The 7,167-nt window shown below is 44.5% G+C and overlaps 2 non-coding genes across 2 annotated transcripts; both read left to right on the top strand.

Annotated features, from left to right (window-relative positions):
* The first annotated feature begins 2,065 nt into the window (after positions 1-2,065).
* On the top strand, positions 2,066-2,147 carry trnal-aag (transfer RNA leucine (anticodon AAG)). The gene has a single exon. It is a non-coding gene; the product is annotated as a tRNA-Leu (tRNA).
* A 2,787-nt stretch (positions 2,148-4,934) lies between these two features.
* trnal-uag (transfer RNA leucine (anticodon UAG)) lies at positions 4,935-5,016 on the top strand. Its single transcript has one exon. It is a non-coding gene; the product is annotated as a tRNA-Leu (tRNA).
* Positions 5,017-7,167: the final 2,151 nt, after the last annotated feature.

Genomic DNA, 7,167 nt, shown 5'->3' on the forward strand with positions numbered 1-7,167 from the left:
AGAAAATGATTTATTCAGCAAGCGGTTATGCAAGTTCTCCAACTTAAAATGATAAGAGTGTCATTTTTATCATAGGTAGCTACACTTCAACTGTGAGAGTGAATGTGAAGAAAAAACACAGAAATCACATTGTAGGATTTTATTTGTAAATTATGGTAGAAAATGAGTATTTGTTTCAATAATACAAGTTCAATTCAAGACTTTGTAAAATGAACTTTTTGAGCAATGACAGAGGTCAATCGTTGTTTGTAGTAATTTGGGCCATTCCTCCATTCTTCAAGACTTTTGGGGCTGTCGCTGGGCAACACAGGTTTTCAGAGGCGTAGCCAAGCCGGGGCGAGCCGGGGCAGCGCCCCGGTTAGGACTCCCTGCGCCCCGGTTGAAAAAAATCGAGCTTTTTCGATTCTTCACTTTCATGCCGTTTTTTTCTTTCGGTCTTGCGTGAATGTGCTTGCGCTATTCTATGTGCGCGATGTTATCCATTCACCGTTTGCCTCCCGGACCCGGATGTTGTTTTACCGATCAGCGAACGGCGTGGGTGATGTTCGATTTTTTTTCCTGTGGGCGCGCGCCCCTACTGGAAAAATTCCTGGCTACGCCTCTGCAGGCTTTCATTTCCCTCCACCGATTTTCTCTGGGGTTGAAGTCTCAAGACTGGCAAGGCCACTCCAGATCTTCGAGATGCTTCTTACCGAGCATTTGGCGTGGATGCAGATGAGGTGAGAAGTCTATCTGTACGGGCAACGACCGACACTTAAGTTCAACAAAGATTGAAAAAAAGTGTTGTTCCTGATCCTTGGTGTTTATATGACTATGGCTTCTGCATTTAAAATTGAAGTTGAGGATTCTAGGTATGTAGTGTGGCCGAGCGGTTTAAAGCACTGAATTAAGCCTTCAGTCTCTCATGAGGAGACATATTCCATGTGAAACCTAATTGACGTGGAGTGGTGGTGATTTCATGGGGAAAGTTCAGCTGTGCAGCGGAGACACCAGCCCTCATGTTCCTTGCCTGGAACTGGAACAGGAGGGCTGGTGTCTCCGCTTCTCTCCCCTTTCCTCACAAACCTAACAGGGAGCTGTTTGGCTGCAGACTGGTTGTTGGAACTCTTTTCTGCTGGTCTCGAGAACTTCGGCCAGCTTCGTCAGGACTGGCGCCGTCTATAGCGTGCCTGTGTCAGTGCTCTTTTGCAGCCTGACAGTAGTTGCTGTAGGCTTGCGTTAGGTGCGCCGCACAAGGGAGAGCTCCCTTCCTTGCCAAATCACTGGCGGAGCTTTCTGTGGATAAGTTGACCTGATCAGAAAGCTGTCTGGCTTGCGGCATCTTCCACAGGTAAGCCCAGCTGAGAGGTCTCCCCTTCCCAAGTGGTCCATCTCCTTTGGCGACCCTGTGACACGGCCTTGATGGTGGACTGCTCCTGCTTTGATCTTGAAACCTCTTCCACAACCAAGCTTTTCGTTCCCTCTTTGTGGCCTTGGACCAGAGTCGTGGAGGCTCTTCCCAGCCAAGCCCCACTCTCCTTTCTTGCACCTTGCCAATTATTTCCTGATGTTGAAGCCTGCCGATAGCACCACAAGTGCAATTCTCACAGTACGATCTGAGGATTCTTTTAACTCAAGAACGAACCTGACCTTCTCCTGCTTGTAGCTCAAGATTATGGACTGGATCGGCAGTTGCAGCGCGGTTGCCTCGAACAAGCCCGTTTCAGAGAAGCCTTTCGGTAAACCGAGCCGTTTCCCAATGTAGGAGTTGGCTTCGTATGTCCAGCCTGTTCGTTGTTGAGGATGGAATGTTTCTTCTTTGTTACATTATCAACAAGGCGGTGTAGGACAGCACTAATTTGGGTGCTGTGTGGGGAAACTAGCTATGTGTCTTCCGATTTCAAAGTTTTAATCTTCTGATTGTCACTCATATTGTTTCGCATCTGTTGTGTACAGGCTTCATTACATTATGAACAAAGCTCCGTCGGCCAGCACTAACCTGGATGCTGGTGAAGAAACCAACTAGGTATCCTCCAATTTCACGTCTTAATAGAATGATCAACAAATGGAGAAACTGCAGAAGGTCGGTAGTGTGGCCGAGCGGTCTAAGGCGCTGGATTAAGGCTCCAGTCTCTCATGAGGCGTGGGTTCAAATCCCACCACTGCCACTTATGCATCAATTCAGGTGTTTTCTTCTTGCCCAACTCCTGTCAGTGCAGCTTTGTAAAGTATCAGGACTCAGAAGTGGTAGCCTCTGCTATCCTCTACGCTGTGGTCTGTTGTGCTCCGAGCAGCACAGAGAGGGATAGGAAGAGGCTCAACAAACTGGTTACGAGGGCGAGCTCTGTGGTGGGCTGCCCTCTTGACACTGTTGAGGAGGTGGGCGAGAGGAGGGTGCTAGCCAGGCTAGCATCCATCAGGAACAACCCCTCTCACCCACTGCATCTGACCTTGGAGAACTTGAGCAGCCCCTTCAGTCAGAGACTCAGACTCCCCCCGTGTAAGAAGGAACGCTACCGCAGCTCCTTCATCCCCACCACAATTAGGCTGTACAATGACAACCTGTAAACACATCCTTCTGTGCAATACTTTTCCCCGTAACGTGCAATTCTTAACCCCAATGTGCAATTTAAGCCCGATGTGCAATATCCTCTGCCACACAATGCATGGATCTATTTCACTTCGATAACCCGTGCACTATTTATTTTTGTTATTAGCATTACTAAACTTCATACTCTTCATACACTTTACGACACTTTACCACTATTTTATCTTCTTTTTGCAAATATTCATAGCTTATATTTTTAGTTTTACTACAATTGCTGTTATTTTTCCATATTTTTCTTTTTATATTGTATTCTATTTTTTATGAAAGGAGGACTACGGTCCAGAAGTCTCTTTTTGCACCTTTATCCCCCAACTTGTACCTTCCTGTGAATCGAGCTGTTGTTACATGCAGTTTCTCACACGTGAGATTAATAAAGTTCCTCTTATCTTATCTTAACAGATGTAGAAACTGCAGAAGGTCTTTTAAATGATTTTTTAATTTGGAAAAAAAACTCCGCGATATAGTGAACCCGCGATAAACGAAATGCTAAGTAGCGAGGGATCAATGTAATAGGTAAGGACATTGTGTATTTGGACTGAGAATGGTGAAAGAAGTCACATACATGCCTCGCAATCTGTATGCATTGAGGATGGATCACCCTCCACGCAGCACAGCCAACGTGTGGAAAATATTATCCCCACAGCACTTCTTCTCAAAAGTATGACTTAAGAGAATGTCCAAAGCTTTGCAAACTTCACTAAGGTCCAAATAGCAGAGGATGGTTTCGATCCATCGACCTCTGGGTTATGGGCCCAGCACGCTTCCGCTGCGCCACTCTGCTGCATAACACAGGTTACTCATGATGTCCTCCAATTGGCAAACAAGCATTCGGTTCCAGGCTTCATTAGTTTATGATCAAAGCTCAGTCGGGCAGCACTAACCTGGATGCTATCAAATGCTATGGTTTAAAAAACAACTAGTCCCTGATCTAACAATTAAGTCAAGTCAAGTTTATTTATATAGCCCTAAATCACAAGCAGTCTCAAAGGGCTTCACACATACAAAACAAATTGACAATTATTCTCAAAGCATCCCCTGATCTTAAGCTCCCATTTTAAAGTTGAGTCTAATATAATATATAATGGGTTAAAATATAAAAATTGTATAAATATATTATGTTTTTAAGATTGAGTTCACTGTAAAATGTTTCTGAAGAGATTTTTGAAGGATCAAGCCATTGTGAGTCTCAAATACGGATTGAGGGGGGCCCCGGTGATCCGCGTCCAGGCGAGGGAAAACCAAATCCAATTTTGTTTCTTATCATTAGGAGTTTTTGTGAGCCGTGCTTTATCTGGCCCCTCACCTAGGACCCATTTGCCATGGGTGACCCTACTAGACACTTCTGTGCTCGACACGGATTGTCCATACTGAACACCATGAGGTGAGAAGTCTATCTGTACGGGCAACGACCGACACTTAAGTTCAACAAAGATTGAAAAAAAGTGTTGTTCTTGATCCTTGACTATGGCTTCTGCATTTTAAATTGAAGTTGAGGATTCTAGGTAGGTAGTGTGGCCGAGCGGTTTAAAGCACTGAATTAAGCCTTCAGTCTCTCATGAGGAGACATATTCCATGTGAAACCTAATTGATGTGGAGTGGTGGTGATTTCATGGGGAAAGTTCAGCTGTGCAGCGGAGACACCAGCCCTCATGTTCCAGTCCCTTGCCTGGAACTGGAACAGGAGGGCTGGTGTCTCTGCTTCTCTCCCCTTTCCTCACAAACCTAACAGGGAGCTGTTTGGCTGCAGACTGGTTGTTGGAACTCTTTTCTGCTGGTCTTGAGAACTTCGGCAAGCTTCGTCAGGACTGGCGTCGTCTATAGCGTGCCTGTGTCAGTGCTCTTTTGCAGCCTGACAGTAGGTGCTGTAGGCTTGCGTTAGGTGCGCTGCACAAGGGACAGCTCCCTTCCTGCCTTCTCCTGCTTGTAGTCCAAGGTTATGGACTGGATCGGCAGTTGCAGCGCAGTTGCCCCGAACAAGCCCGTGTCAGAGAAGCCTTTCGGTAAACCGAGGCATTTCCGAATGTAGGAGTTGGCTTAGTATGTCCAGCCTGTTCGTTGTTGAGGATGGAATGTTTCTTCTTTGTTACATTATCAACAAGGCGGTTTAGGAAAGCACTAATTTGGGTGCTGTGTGGGGAAACTAGCTATGTGTCTTCCGATTTCAAAGTTTTAATCTTCTGATTGTCACTCATATTGTTTCGCATCTGTTGTGTACAGGCTTCATTACATAATGAACAAAGCTCCGTCGGCCAGCACTAACCTGGATGCTGGTGAAGAAACCAACTAGGTATCCTCCAATTTCACGTCTTAATAGAATGATCAATAAATGTAGAAACTGCAGAAGGTCGGTAGTGTGGCCGAGCGGTCTAAGCCGCTGGATTTAGGCTCCAGTCTCTCCTGAGGCGTGGGTTCAAATCCCACCACTGCCACTTATGCATCAATTCAGGTGTTTTCTTCTTGCCCAACTCCTGTCAGTGCAGCTGTGTAAAGTATCAGGACTCAGAAGTGGTAGCCTCTGCTATCCTCTACGCTGTGGTCTGTTGGGCTCCGAGCAGCACAGAGAGGGATAGGAAGAGGCTCAAGAAACTGGTTAAGAGGGCCAGCTCTGTGGTAGGCTGCCCTCTTGACACTGTTGAGGAGGTGGGTGAGAGGAGGGTGCTAGCCAGGCTAACATCCATCAGGAACAACCCCTCTCACCCACTGCATCTGACCTTGGAGAACTTGAGCAGCCCCTTCAGTCAGAGACTCAGACTCCCCCCGTGTAAGAAGGAACGCTACCGCAGCTCCTTCATCCCCACCGCAATTAGGCTGTACAATGACAACCTCTAAACACATCCTTCTGTGAAATACTTTTCCCCGTAACGTGCAATTCTTAACCCCAATGTGCAATTTAAGCCCAATGTGCAATATCCTCTGCCACACAATGCATGGATCTATTTCACTTCGATAACCCGTGCACTATTTCTTTTTGTTATTAGCATTACTAAACTTCATACTCTTCATACACTTTACGACACTTTACCACTATTTTATCTTCTTTTTGTAAATATTCATAGCTTATATTTTTAGTTTTACTACAATTGCTGTTATTTTTCCATATTTTTCTTTTTATATTGTATTCTATTTTTTATGCCGGAGGACTACGGTCCAGAAGTCTCTTTTTGCACCTTTATCCCCTAACTTGTACCTTCCTGTAAATCGAGCTGTTGTTACATGCAGTTTCTCACACGTGAGATTAATAAAGTTCCTCTTATCTTATTTTAACAGATTGTTAGAAAAATGTATATATATGTTATCATGCGTTTTCTAATCAATGCCTTACCGCAATATTACTGCAATATATGCTTGCTGTTTGGCCTTGCTGTTTTTATGATGTACCACAGAAGGACAGTTCCTTTCTAACAAAGACCACTTTGTTAGACAACATGCCTCATTGCTGTCCTGCACCCCAGATGAACCTCCAAGTGACCATTAAAGTCAGGGTTTCGCAACTATCTTGATCGTAGGATTAGGTTGGAATGTATATAACCAGTAATAAATAACTTAGCTTGTTGCATCCTACACAATGTCGTAAAACTTCCCTTGCTATGTTTTAACTAGAGGTCAAAGGTTTTTTCTTCTGTATCCAGTCCACTCAAACTCTTCCCAGATGTTCTTATCAGTATGTAAACACCTAGTGATTTTTGCTTACGAGACAAAGCCCACATGCTTTCCTCCTCCCCTTTTAGTGGCTTATGTCTCACACTGTGGGTAGGGCAAATCCAAATAAAAAGAGCGGGAGTGCCTACAGATATTCAGTGTGTGTAGAGATTGTATTAAGCTATCTGTACTGCACTCCTCGCGAGAAAAGACTTAATATACTGTCTCACTTGTGGTTTGTTTGCTGTTGCTCTTCTTAATAGTTATTCAGTCAGCGAAATAAACCTGACACAGATGTAGAAACTGCAGAAGGTCTTTTAAATGATTTTTTAATTTGGAAAAAAAACTCCGCGATATAGTGAACCCGCGATAAACGAAATGCGAAGTAGCGAGGGATCACTGTAATAGGTAAGGACATTGTGTATTTGGACTGAGAATGGTGAAAGAAGTCACATACATGCCTCGCAATCTGTATGCATTGAGGATGGATCAACCTCCACGCAGCACAGCCAACGTGTGGAAAATATTATCCCCACAGCACTTCTTCTCAAAAGTATGACTTAAGAGAATGTCCGAAGCTTTGCAAACTTCACTAAGGTCCAAATAGCAGAGGATGGTTTCGATCCATCGACCTCTGGGTTATGGGCCCAGCACGCTTCCGCTGCGCCACTCTGCTGCATAACACTGGTTACTCATGATGTCCTCCAATTGGCAAACAAGCATTCGGTTCCAGGCTTCATTAGTTTATGATCAAAGCTCAGTCGGGCAGCACTAACGTGGATGCGATCATATGCTATGGTTTAAAAAACAACTAGTCCCTGATCTAACAATTAAGCAGTCTCAAAGGGCTTCACACATACAAAACAAATTGACAATTATTCTCAAAAGCATCCCCTGATCTTAAGCTCCCATTTTAAAGATGAGTCTAATATATTATATAA

Source organism: Syngnathus typhle, linkage group LG4 (genome assembly GCF_033458585.1).
Source record: "Syngnathus typhle isolate RoL2023-S1 ecotype Sweden linkage group LG4, RoL_Styp_1.0, whole genome shotgun sequence".
Taxonomy (NCBI): domain Eukaryota; kingdom Metazoa; phylum Chordata; class Actinopteri; order Syngnathiformes; family Syngnathidae; genus Syngnathus; species Syngnathus typhle.